The sequence below is a fragment of the Pinus tabuliformis genome, chromosome 1_2, assembly GCF_031772625.1.
Source record: "Pinus tabuliformis cultivar Carrire ecotype Pingquan chromosome 1_2, CPIR1, whole genome shotgun sequence".
NCBI lineage: Eukaryota > Viridiplantae > Streptophyta > Pinopsida > Pinales > Pinaceae > Pinus > Pinus tabuliformis.
In genome coordinates, this window is record NC_142298.1 from 718,852,844 (window position 1) to 718,865,406 (window position 12,563).

A 12,563-nucleotide genomic window follows, 5' to 3' on the forward strand; every position below is an offset into this window, starting at 1 on the left:
TTCATTTTTCCACAAATGCATAATAGCGAATAGATTTACCTTAAATTATTCAACGTCCAAAGATATCAATCAACAATCCAGCTGTATAGGTATATGTGTGACGTTACTGGTGCAAATTTTAATTTTTCACAAAAGCAGAATCGCTGTCAAGGTTTACCGAGAAGAGTTGTGGCAGTGTAGGCGACTAGGCTGATTGAACCAATATCTCTTCTAAAAAAAGTCAACAATTCCAATTTAATAATCCTATCGGCCTCTCTTTGTACCTTTTGGGACAATTGCTAGTTTTAGTATTCTCATTATTAATTGTATTAAGACCTTGATTTAATTTCTATGGGAATATTTTTAGTAGCGGCGAGGATAGATAGTTTGATATATCTCAAAGGTAATTATAACCTTTTTTCTTATAGATTTAATTAAAAAAATGTTATAAAAATTAATTAAAATAAAATATTTATAAGATATTTTGATTGTGAAATAAGTTATCGTTATTGGACATGTGGTATTGATAAGCCTTGTTATTGTGACAAAGTCTATTTTCAATTTAATAATATCCATGGTAAAGTGAGGGTGAAAATCCACGGTTGAGAATCTTGTCATATTGTTATAAAATATTTTGATTGTAAAATAAGTTATGGTTTTTGTTCATGTGGTTTTGATTATCCATGGTATTGGCCCATGGTATTGTAATAAATTCTATTCACAAGTTCATAATATCAATGGCAAAGCATGGGTGAATATCCATGGTTAAGAATCTTGTCACATTGTTATAGAATATTTTTATTGTAAAATAAGTTATGTTTTTTGTGCACGTGGTTTTGATTATCCATGGTATTGTAATAAACTATATTTACAAGTTAATATTGGAGTTGTCTTTAGTGTGACATTTTCGAGTTTCCAATGCCGATAAATGTTACTTACAAGTTAATATTGGAGTTGTCTTTAGTGCAACCTTTTAGAGTTTCGAGTGCCGAAATCCAGTGGAAAAATCATAGAGAAATTCTATTGTGCAGGGGTTACCCCTCAAACTCGTGATTTCAATGAATTTGTGTATAATTTTAGAGAAGGTAGATTGGAAAATTCATAGGAAAAGTTCCAAAAAGTCACACTAAAGACAACTCGGTTAATATTACCCACGGTGGAAGTGAATATCAATGATTAAAAATCTTACCATAATGTTATAAAATATTTTGATTGTGAAATAAGCTATGGTTTTTGGCATTTGGTATTGATAAGCCATGGTATTGGCCCATGGTATTGTAAGGGTTTATATTACTTTTAAGTTTTTATTTATTACTTTTTGTTTATTACCTTTAACTTTTTATTAATAATTGAGCAAACATTTAAATTTTTACACTCATCCCCAATATCACTTTTAAATTTTAATTTTTTATTATTTTTTAATTGAACCGGCATTTAAAATGGTTTAAATGCACTTATATTACACCTACACATCTACCCTATAATAACTAGAATGCCTTTTAACCCAATAAAAATTAAATATTAAAAAAAAAAATTAGGCTGTTTGTAATTAAAATTTATATTAAATCTGAATACATAATTAAATTTACTTAATATTTTTCCCAAAAAGTGCTCTATCAAACATTATCCTATTTAAAAAGGCCAATGGCGTTGGACCTCACTTTCATTATAATTGAGAAAGTTAATTGTATATATATCCCTCACCCGGAAGACATTCACGCATTCTTTATTCACATCACTAGAGAATCTGCTGGTGAAGGAACCATACAATACGCAATTACGTGTCTTACAGTCGTGGACTTAAATCTCAAGAAAATTCTTGACAATGGAAGTTGTTGGAGCAGATATGCAGAGTGTTGCAACGGCAGAGAAATGGGGCAAGGCGTTAAGTAAGGTTTTTAAGGGCGTCGTGGTGTTAACAGTCACTGCCACTCGTGATTTCGATACTGAGAGGGACGATGTCTTTAAAGCTACTGGTTTCACTGTAGATAAGCAACGTGGGCTCATGCTCACGATCCACCATGTCGTCTGTCCCGGACCTATTGTGGCCGAGGCTACGTTTCTCAATAACGAGGAGATTCTGGTTTATCCTTTGTATCGTGACCCTGTTCATGATTTTGGATTTTTCCGTTTTGATCCCGCAGCAGTTCGGTTTATGGAAATTGAGGAAATCCCTCTTGCACCAGAAGCTACAGCTACTGGATTGGAGATCCGGGTGGTGGGTAATGACAGTGGTGACAAGCTTTCCGTTTCTGCAGGAACCCTAGCCCGACTGGATCTACCGGTCCCTGTTTACTCGCCGATTAAGTGCAATGACTTCAATACATTTTATATGCAGGCAGCTTCAGGGACAAAAGCAGGCTCAAGCAGGTCGCCGGTAATAAATTGCGAGGCACAAGCAGTTGGATTAAATGCAGGTGGTAGACAAGAAGGTTCTTCTGCATATTATCTTCCATTGGATCGAGTGGTAAGGGCTTTGCAAATTTACAGAGGTGCAAGGATGAGTCATACACTCGATGGCATGCAGTCCATATACCTCGAGGGACACTCCAGATGACTCTTCTTCACAAAGGATTCGATGAGGCACGTAGGTTAGGGCTTCAAGGCGAGACTGAAGAATTAGTGAGAAAGGTTTTTCCCAAAGAGACGGGAATTCTGGTTATAGATTCTGTGGTGCCAGGAGGTCCTACAGAAAATCATTTAGAGCCAAGGGATTTACTTGTCAGTGTGAATGATGAGATTGTCACTCATTTCTTGAATCTGGAGATAATTCTCGATGATAATGTTGGAAAGCTGATAAATTTACATTTTGAGAGGGGTGGTGTTCCTATAAATATTACTTTGGAGGTTGAGGACTTACATTGTATAACTCCAAACAAATTTTTGGAACTAAGTGATGGCATAATTCATCCTTTATCCTACCAACAGGCTAGGAACTTCTCCTTCAACTGTGGTCTAATGTATGTTACACAACCAGGGTACATGTTTTCAAGCGCAGGTGTTCCTTCTCATGGTATCATTAAAAAATTTGCAGGGAAGGAAACTACAAGGGTCGAACAATTTATATCTATTTTGTCAGAATTACATCGAGGATCACGGGTTCCTCTAGAATTTTTGAAACATCGAGATCGTCATCATACGATGGTTGTCCTTGTAACTATTGACAGGCATGATTGGTACGGAGAACCTCAACTATACACTCGAAATGATGAGAGTGGATTGTGGAAAAGGATGCCTGCAATCATGCAAATCCCATTTTCAGTAGATGAACACGTTGGCGGAACAGAAGTGGATTCAACAAAACTCATTACCAGTCCAGGATTGAAAAGTATTGTTAGCAATGTAAGTGGTGGGGGTGATATGCCACAGTTCCATTCTTTTGTGTCAGACTCTATCAGTATTTACAGAAGCAAAGCGAAGAGGAGACGGTTGAATGATCAAGATGAGCCAGGTACAACTTTGGAAATTCAAACCCCATCTTTAGAGGAAGCTATAAAACCAAGCCTTGTCATGGTTGGTGTCGATATACCACCATTATCAGTGCTTGATTGCGTGCGGAATAAACCTCTTCCTCAAACCGGGGTGGTGGTCTATCATTCTAAAACCATAGGAATAGTGGCGATTGACAGGAATACAGTTCCCACATCTGTGGCAGATGTCGTGTTACCATTTGCTGCATACCAAGCAGAAATCCCTGGGCAGGTTATTTTTCTGCACCCTGTACACAATTATGCATTAGTGGCATATGATCCTGTCGCACTAGGTCCATTCGGTGCTGCAGCTGTACATGCAGCTGTTCTTCTTCGTGAACCTGCTTTGCTTAAAGGTGATGTTGTGCATCTTCTTGGTTTGAGGAAGAGCATAGAACTTGCATCACGCAAGTGCATTGTCACAAGCCCACAAGTTTCATTGAATATTGTTGCAACTAATATTCCCCGTTATAGAGCAATGAACATGGACGTAATCGAATTAGAGGCACATTTAGGGAATTTATTTTCTGGTGTATTACTCGATGATCATGGAAGGCTTCGGGCATTGTGGGCTGGATTCTACAGTCCCGATAGATATAATAATCTGGTTGTGAGTGGAATTCCAATTTATGTTGTCAGCCAGACTTTAGAGAGGATTATTCACAGATCTGCAGGTTTACCTTTGCTTGTTAATGGAATGAAAATCTCTATGCCCATTGTCTGCATTTTAGAGGTTGAACTTTGTACAACCTTACTTTCAAAGGCGCGCAGCTTTGGATTAAGTGACAAATGGCTTAGTGATTTAGCAAACAAAGATCCTCTAAGACAACAGGTGTTGCAAGTCAAGTGTTGTTTTTCCGGATCACGAGCATCAGGTACGCTGGAGGCTGGTGACATGCTGTTAGCCATAGATGGGAACCTGGTTACCAATTATCGGGATGTTGAGAATGCTTGCCAGCTGGTTGAAGAGAGCAAGGATGAGCAACGTGATCTAAGACTTACAATTTTCCGGCAGGGTTAGGAGTGTTGTAATTTTCTAATAAATTCCATAACAGACAGACAAAAATTGCTCCGTTTTTGCACAGAAAAACAGAAAATCGCTTGCTGGAAACGGTGTTTCAGCAACACAGTTTTTTTTTCAGTTGCTGTAACTTGTGTTGCAGCAACGTTGTTCGTGGTGTTGCAGCAACGTAAATTTTTGACGTCAAGTATTTTTTTAGTTACGGTGTAACAGCAACGGTGATTTGACGTCAACCACTTTTGGTGTAACAGCAACGGGAATTTTTGACGCAATAACTTTTGGTGTAAGAGCATCGAAGATTTTTGACGCAATAACTTTTGGTGTAATAGCAACAGGAAAAATTAAATTGTGTTTATTAAAAATAAACTAATTGTTACAGATTTCTCTTCCTCATACTGAGGGAATTTCAAAACTTCTATTACAAAACAGATTCACCAAGGAAAGCTTCTGTTCCACACAAATAAACATCTGTAAAACAAATTTCATTCAAATATCTGCACTGCTGTGCATTTTTCCCTTTCTTCTCTCTGTTGCACTGTTGCATCTACTCCTGCTATGCACTGTTGTGCATTTCACTATCTGGCAAGTATTATCTTCACGCTGCTGCGTGCTCTCCTCTGCTCTCTATCAGTCTGCTGCTAACATTAAAACTGAACTGCTGTGTGATGCATTTATATGTTAAAACATATCTGATTTAAACAATAAAGAATTACAAAATATCTTCTAATCCCTATCTCCGAATTTAATGCAGCAATGCGGTGATGCTTCTATCAAAAACAAGTCGGCTGTCTGCAGGGGAATTCAATTGAAACTTTACTACATATTAATGTGCAAAAATATCGGGCTTGACTTTAAGGCATCGAAAAGGCTGGAGCATTTACTGCAAATCCAGTTGTTCATTGTTGCAGTTGGAATTAAATTCCAACACTCCCCCTTAATTTCAACTGCTGCATACTGAGACATTTCCTGAAATGATCAAAACCTTTCTTTGCTAATGGTTTTGTCAAGATATCAGCAAGTTGATCCTCTGTTCTGCAGTGCTGCAAAACAATCTCACCATTGTTAACCAATTCACGTATGAAGTGAAATTTGGTGTCTATGTGCTTTGTTCTTTTATGAAAGACAGAGTTTTTAGACAATGCTATTGCTGAGCTATTGTCACAGTAAATGGTTGTGCCCTTTTCTTGTTCATGACACAAATGTTTGAGAACTCTTCTCAGCCATACTGCTGTTGTTGCTGCCACATACTCTGCCTCTACTGTTGACAAAGACACAACTGGTTGCTTCTTGGAAGTCCATGAGATGGCTCCCGATCCCATATGAAACACATATCCCGATGTGCTTTTCCTATCATCAACACTTCCAGCCCAATCACTGTTAGTGTAACCTGTCAACATGAAACTTTCAGAAGAGGAGTATAAAATACCAAACCCATTCGTTCCATTCACATAGCTTAGAATCCTCTTGGCTGCCTGCCAATGAGTCTCTTTCGGTCTTTCCATAAATCTGGAGATTAAACTCACAGCGTGCATAATGTCTGGCCTAGTTGCAGTCAAGTACATAAGGTTGCCAACTATGCTCTTGTACAGTTTTGGGTCAAAATATTTGTTGCTGTATTCTTTGGTCAATCTCAACCCCACTACAGTTGGAGTCACAGCTGCTTTGATGTTCTGCATGTTAAATCTCTTCAACACTGCTTCTACATATTTATCTTGAGAAATGAAAACACCATTTTCACTTTGGTCTACTTCAATTCCAAGAAAATATCTTAAGAAGCCCAAGTCAGTCATTTCAAATTCACTCTTCATGACTGCTTTAAAATCAGCAATGAGAGAAGCATCATTGCTAGTAAAAATCAGATCATCTACATATAAAACAACAATAATAATCTTACCGTCATTTTGTTTTATGTAGAGTGTGGATTCACCATCACACTTATCAAACCCATTCTCAATCAGATAAGCATCAATTCTATTGTACCATGCTCTTGGAGCTTGTTTCAGCCCATAAAGAGACTTCTTCAGTTAACAAACTTTATGCTCTTAGCCTTCAACTTCATAGCCCGGAGGTTGATCAACATAAACCTCTTCTTTTAACACTCCATTCAGGAATGCAGATTTAACATCCATTTGATAAATCTTCCATTTGTGTTGTTATGCAATAGACAACATTGTTCTCACTGTTTCCATCCTTGCTACTGGTGCAAAGGTTTCATCATAATCTTTGCCTTGTTGCTGCTTGTAGCCTTTCCCAACAAGTCTTGCTTTGTGCCTATCAATCTTACCTTCAACATTGCTTTTGGTCTTATAGACCCACTTAACTCCAATGGCATCCTTGCCTTTAGGGAGGTCCACCAACTCCCATGTTTTACTCTTCTCAATTGCACCAATTTCTTCATTCATTGCTTCAATCCATTTATCTTCATTTACAGCATCTTCAAAATGGATTGGGTCATAAATATGACAATACAAAGCGAATAATGAATTCATACCGGTATTGTTACTTACCTCTCCTTGTTCATAAATCTCATTCATATTTCTGAATTTTGGTCTTCTTGGTGTGCTTGGAGTTCCATCCGAACTTGAGGGTATATCTGATCCCTGTGGTGTTTCAGCAATAGCTGTTTGTGGTGTAACAACAACTGTTCTTCCTTGACTTCTCAAGGTTGTTCGAATTCCAGCTTGTGGTGTGGTTTGTTGTACCTGCTGTGGTGGAGGAGGAGCCACCAAGGAAGGATTATTTGTTGTTGTCCCTTCGTCTTGTTCTTCATGAGACACAATTGTCTTCACATTCACTGTTTTTTCCAAGCTTCCATCCCAAGCTTCATCTTCAATGAACTGCACATCTCTGCTTATTATTAATTTCTTGGTGGATGGATTATAGAGTTTGTGTGCTTTTGACTCATCACAATAGCCAATAAAGACACACTTCTCCCCCTTACTATCAAGCTTTTGCCTTAGCTGATCCGGTACATGTGCATATGCAACACAACCAAATACTCTCATATGAGTGACAATTTGTTTTTTACCACTCCATGCCTCTTCTGGTATTCTGTTCATGATAGCTTTAGTTGGGCATCTATTCAAGATGTAAACTGCGCAAGTAACAGCTTCTGCCCAATACTCATGTGGCAAGTGTTTTGCCTTCAGCATACTTCTGACCATGTCAAGAATGGTCCTATTCTTTCTTTTAGCAACACCATTTTGCTGAGGTGTATACCTTGCGGTAAACTGCTTTTGTATGTCATTTTCTCTACAAAAACGCAGAAAGTCTTGGGAGATGTACTCTCCTCCTCTATCTGTTCTGAGCACTTTGATATAATGCCCACACTGCTTTTCAACAAGAGTTTTGAAGTGGCGGAATTTCTCAAACACTTCACTCTTCTGTTTCAGCATATACACCCATGTCTTTCTGGTGTAATCATCAATGAAGGTTAAAACATATTTATTTTCAGCAGCTGATGGTATTTGCATCGGTCCACACACATCAGAGTGAACAATTTCCAAGGGTGCTTTTGCCCTTATACTCTTTCCTACTGGAAAGCTTTCTTTGTGTTGCTTGCCCAAGATGCAGCCTTCACAAAGACTATCTGGTTTCTCAATCAACGACAATCCCTTTACCATTCCCTTTCTGTGCAACAGATTCAAGCCTCCGAAATTGAGATGTCCAAATCTCAAATGCCACAACCAATTCAGATCTTTCACTTGTTCCTGAAAGACTTCTTGTGTTACAACCGCAATAGTTCTTCCTTCCTTCAAATCTGCCCTGAGTTTGAGAGGAAACATTCTATTGCTGGTCATCTGCACCTATGCAATGATCTTCTTACTTGGAGGTATGTCTCTGATAGTACACAAATCATCTTTGAAGAACACGTTGTAACCTTTGTTTATGAGCTGTCCAATGCTCAAAAGATTACATTTCAGACCAGGTACATAATATACCTTTGGCACAATCATCTGTTCTCCATTTTTTGCTCCAATACTGACTCTGCCCTTACCCTTGACAGTTATCTTATCATCAGTCCCTGTTGTTACCTCAGATTTCACATTTTCATCCAGATTGGCAAACATTGCAATATTTCCAGTCATGTGATTACTACAACCTGAGTCTAAGAACCAAAAATCTTCTTGTTTGTCTTGTGCTATGTTACATGTTAACAACACGTTTTTTGGGTTCTTATCTTCTTCATTTGAAAAATTAGCATTCTGCCTATTATTCATGTCATTTTGTTTTTTCTTGCATTCATTGGCGCAGTGCCAATTTTTTTTATAATAATGACATTGGACTTGGGATTTGTCATACCTTTGTCCATGAGCTTGCTGTTTGCTCGAACCTTCAGCTTGGTTCTGATTGTAGCTCCTTCCGCTTGTGCTAGGAGGGTAATTTTTGTCTCTGTTTTGGCTTCTTCCATGACCTCTGTTATTTGCTCTGCCTCGACCTCTTCTTTGGCCAAAAGACATCTGAGTCTTGAATGCTTGCTCAAATGAGGAATCTGTTCCTCTACTCAGTCTCTGTTCATGAGACAAAAGAGAAGCACTCAGCTCATCTACCGTGAACTGTGAGAGATCTTTTGTTTCTTCTATTGCCACCACAATAGATTCAAACCTTGAGGGTAAACATCTCAAGATTTTCTCTACAATTCTTCTATCTTCAAGAATCTCACCATGAGATCTTATCTGGGTTATCAAGCCAATAACCTGAGTGAAGAATGAATCCATTGTATCAGATTCCTTCATGCTGAGATTTTCAAAGTCTCTCCTCAACATCTGCAACATTGTAGTCTTCACCTTCTCCATGCCTTAATAGGCAGTTTTGAGAATATCCCATGCCTCCTTAGATTTTGTTGCTGCAGCAATCCGTGGAAAAACACTTTCATGTACTGATTGGAAGAGGAAAAAGAGGGCTTTGGCATCCTTCTTTCTGTCGCCCTTCAACTGGTCTCTTTCTGCTACTATCAAAGCAGTCAGTGCTGTTGCATCTTCAGGTTCAGCATAGCCAGTTTCAACCAGCTCCCATATTCCTTGAGAAGCAAACAACGCTTTCATTGTTATGGACCAATAACTGTGATTTTTCCCATTAAACTGTGGTAGTTGGGAATTTGTCAAACCTGTTCCAGCATCTGCCATCTTATCCAGTATTGGTAAAGAAAAGATACTGACCGTATTTTGAAAACAAGCAAAAACTTTCTCTGCTGGAAAAATCTGCTCAACAAGCTTCTTACAACTCCTACATTGAAAAACAAGCTCTGTTTTTTACTCACTGAGTGCCTAGACCAGCTCTGATACCATGTTGGAATTTTCTAATAAATTCCACAACAGACACACAAAAATTGCTCTGTTTTTGCACTCTGTTTTTGCACAGAAAAACAAAAAATCGCTTGCTGGAAACGGTGTTTCAGCAACACAGTTTTTTTTCAGTTGCTGTAACTTGTGTTGCAGCAACGCTGTTCATGGTGTTGCAGCAACGTAAATTTTTGACGTCAAGTATTTTTTGAGTTACAGTGTAACAGCAATGGTGATTTGATGTTAACCACTTTTGGTGTAACAACAACGAGGATTTTTGACGCAATAACTTTTGGTGTAACAGCAACGGAGATTTTTGATGCAATAACTTTTGGTGTAATAGCAACAGGAAAAATTAACTTGCGTTTATTAAAAATAAACTAATTGTTACAGATTTGTCTTCCTCATACTGAGGGAATTTCACAACTTCTATTACAAAACAGATTCACAAAGGAACGCTTCTGTTCCACACAAATAAACATTTGTAAAACAAATTTCATTCAAATATCTGCACTGCTGTGCATTTTTCCCTTTCTGCTCTCTGCTGCGCTGTTGCATCTACTCCTGCTGTGCACAGCTGTGCGTTTCACTATCTGGCAAGTATTATCTTCACGCTGCTGCGTGCTCTCCTCTCCTCTCTATCAATCTGCTGCTAACATTAAAACTGAACTGCTGTGTGATGCATTTATATGTTAAAACATATCTGATTTAAACAATAAAGAATTACAAAATATCTTCTAATGCCTATCTCCGAATTTAATGCAGCAAGGCGGTGATGCTTCTATAAAAAACAAGTCAGTTGTCTGCAGGGGAATTCAATTGAAACTTTAATGCATATTAATGTGCAAAAATATCGGGCTTGACTTTAAGGCATCGAATAGGCTAGAGTATTTACTGCAAATCCAGTTGTTCATTGTTGCAGTTGGAATTAAATTCCAACAAGGAGATTGAAGTTCTTGTGGGCATAGATGTAAGAAGTGGGCTTCAAATCACGCACATCGTAAGTTGGTGCGGCTATACTGTACAAGAGACAAACTCAGTTGTCCGCTCATTGGGATTTTGGCCTCCCGAAGGTAACGGTGTATACTTGTCGGGATATAATTTGGGATGCCCCGCTGATAGATATGCAGATCATACTGAGGATTGGATTGTTCAAGTAAATGATAAACCGATGCCTGATTTGCAGACCTTTGTAAATGTAATAAAAGAGTTGGAACACGGTGACTTTGTTCGTGTTAAGATATTGAATTTAGATGGAAAACGCCATGTTTTCTCTTTGAAGCAAGACTTGCATTACTGGCCGACGTTGGAACTTAAATTTGACAAAGAAACGACAACATGGATTGGAACAACCATTAAGTTGATCTCTAAGAGCTAAGAGCATGAGCTCTTAGAGCATCTCGTGGCCCAAATAGAACAATCAAATTTTCATACACGGAGATGCAAAGAGCATTATGAACTGGATCACGGATTTTACACTTTTCAGTCTGTCCTATATTTTTTAACTGGATGAGGTGTATTAATTTTTTTTAGATAATTGTCAGCGCATTACATTCACCATATATAAAGAACATAATAGAGCCATAATTTTTTTTCAACTAGATGCGGTGTATTAAAATTTTGATAAATAATTGGCAGCGCATTACATTCACTCATATATAAAGAACAGAACAGAACCAGTAACAGATCTTCTTTTAAAAAGGGGCATCGACTAAGATCTAGCTGAGTATGACTTAGCTATATATGCAGATATATCAACTCCATAGAGGAAATCATTTTTTTATAATTTTTGATGGTTTTTTAATGATATGACACACTTATGTATGCTGGATCCATCAATCTTTTGGTGGCTTTATATGATTTTGTATAACTGGAGGTGAGGATTATGAATATATTTTTGTATTAGATATAATATAGATGATAGTAGAAAGATACTAATTGTTATAGACTGAAAATCTGAAAACAGATGACGTTGTTTGGAAACCTTTAATGAATGTATTCTCTAATTATTAATGAAATAATTTTTTTTAGATTTCAACTCTAATGTTTACCGGGTCAACTATGTATATTTGGTTCCCCACTTTTAAAATCATGGAGCTACGTCCTTATTTCCTTTGTCAACTATATATTTTTGGTTCCCCACGTTTGAAAATATGCAGTTACATCCTGGTTCGTCACTGCTTTTTTTTCTTAATGCTTCTGTATTATGTATATAAAACGGATAGTACAATTGGCGTGGTTTTTCAGTCTGTCTTGCAAAAATAAACCCAAAAAAAAAAACATTCTTTATCTTCTTTTCCTTACAACAGTATTGCCATATCTTCTATTTTCTAAACTTCCATAATCTAAGAGCTATTAGCTATAGTCCAATACCCAAAAAAAAATTGGTTCTTTACAATAATATTTATGTTCCTTGCATTTCAAAACAATAACCAGCATTATGTCTCCTAGCTCTTTGAAAACTTTATGCTACCCGACATTTGTCATAGCTCCTTGCTCACATATTGAAAAGAGAAATTTCTCAGGTGCCTTTCTATTCTTTTTTTGGATAATAAATCTGCAGTCTAGTTCTACTCGCCATATATGTCACTGAAATAGATGTGGTAGAATGTGCTTACAAACGTCTTTATGTGCTTCATCCAAGTGGTTAATATAGGAGGATTGAAACTGTTATGTCATTTGACTCAGTCTATGATTCGTTTTCAACACCATAGTTCTGTATGTGCTCCAATCCCAACCATTTCTCTGCAATCAATACTCCACATAGTGCAACAATCTCTACTTTTCTATTTGTGCCTTGACCCCCTTCCC

General features: G+C 37.5%; 1 pseudogene; it reads left to right on the top strand.

The window, feature by feature from the left end:
* The first annotated feature begins 1,804 nt into the window (after positions 1 to 1,804).
* LOC149207766 (protease Do-like 7 pseudogene) lies at positions 1,805 to 11,130 on the top strand (annotated as a pseudogene).
* The last annotated feature ends 1,433 nt before the right edge of the window (positions 11,131 to 12,563 follow it).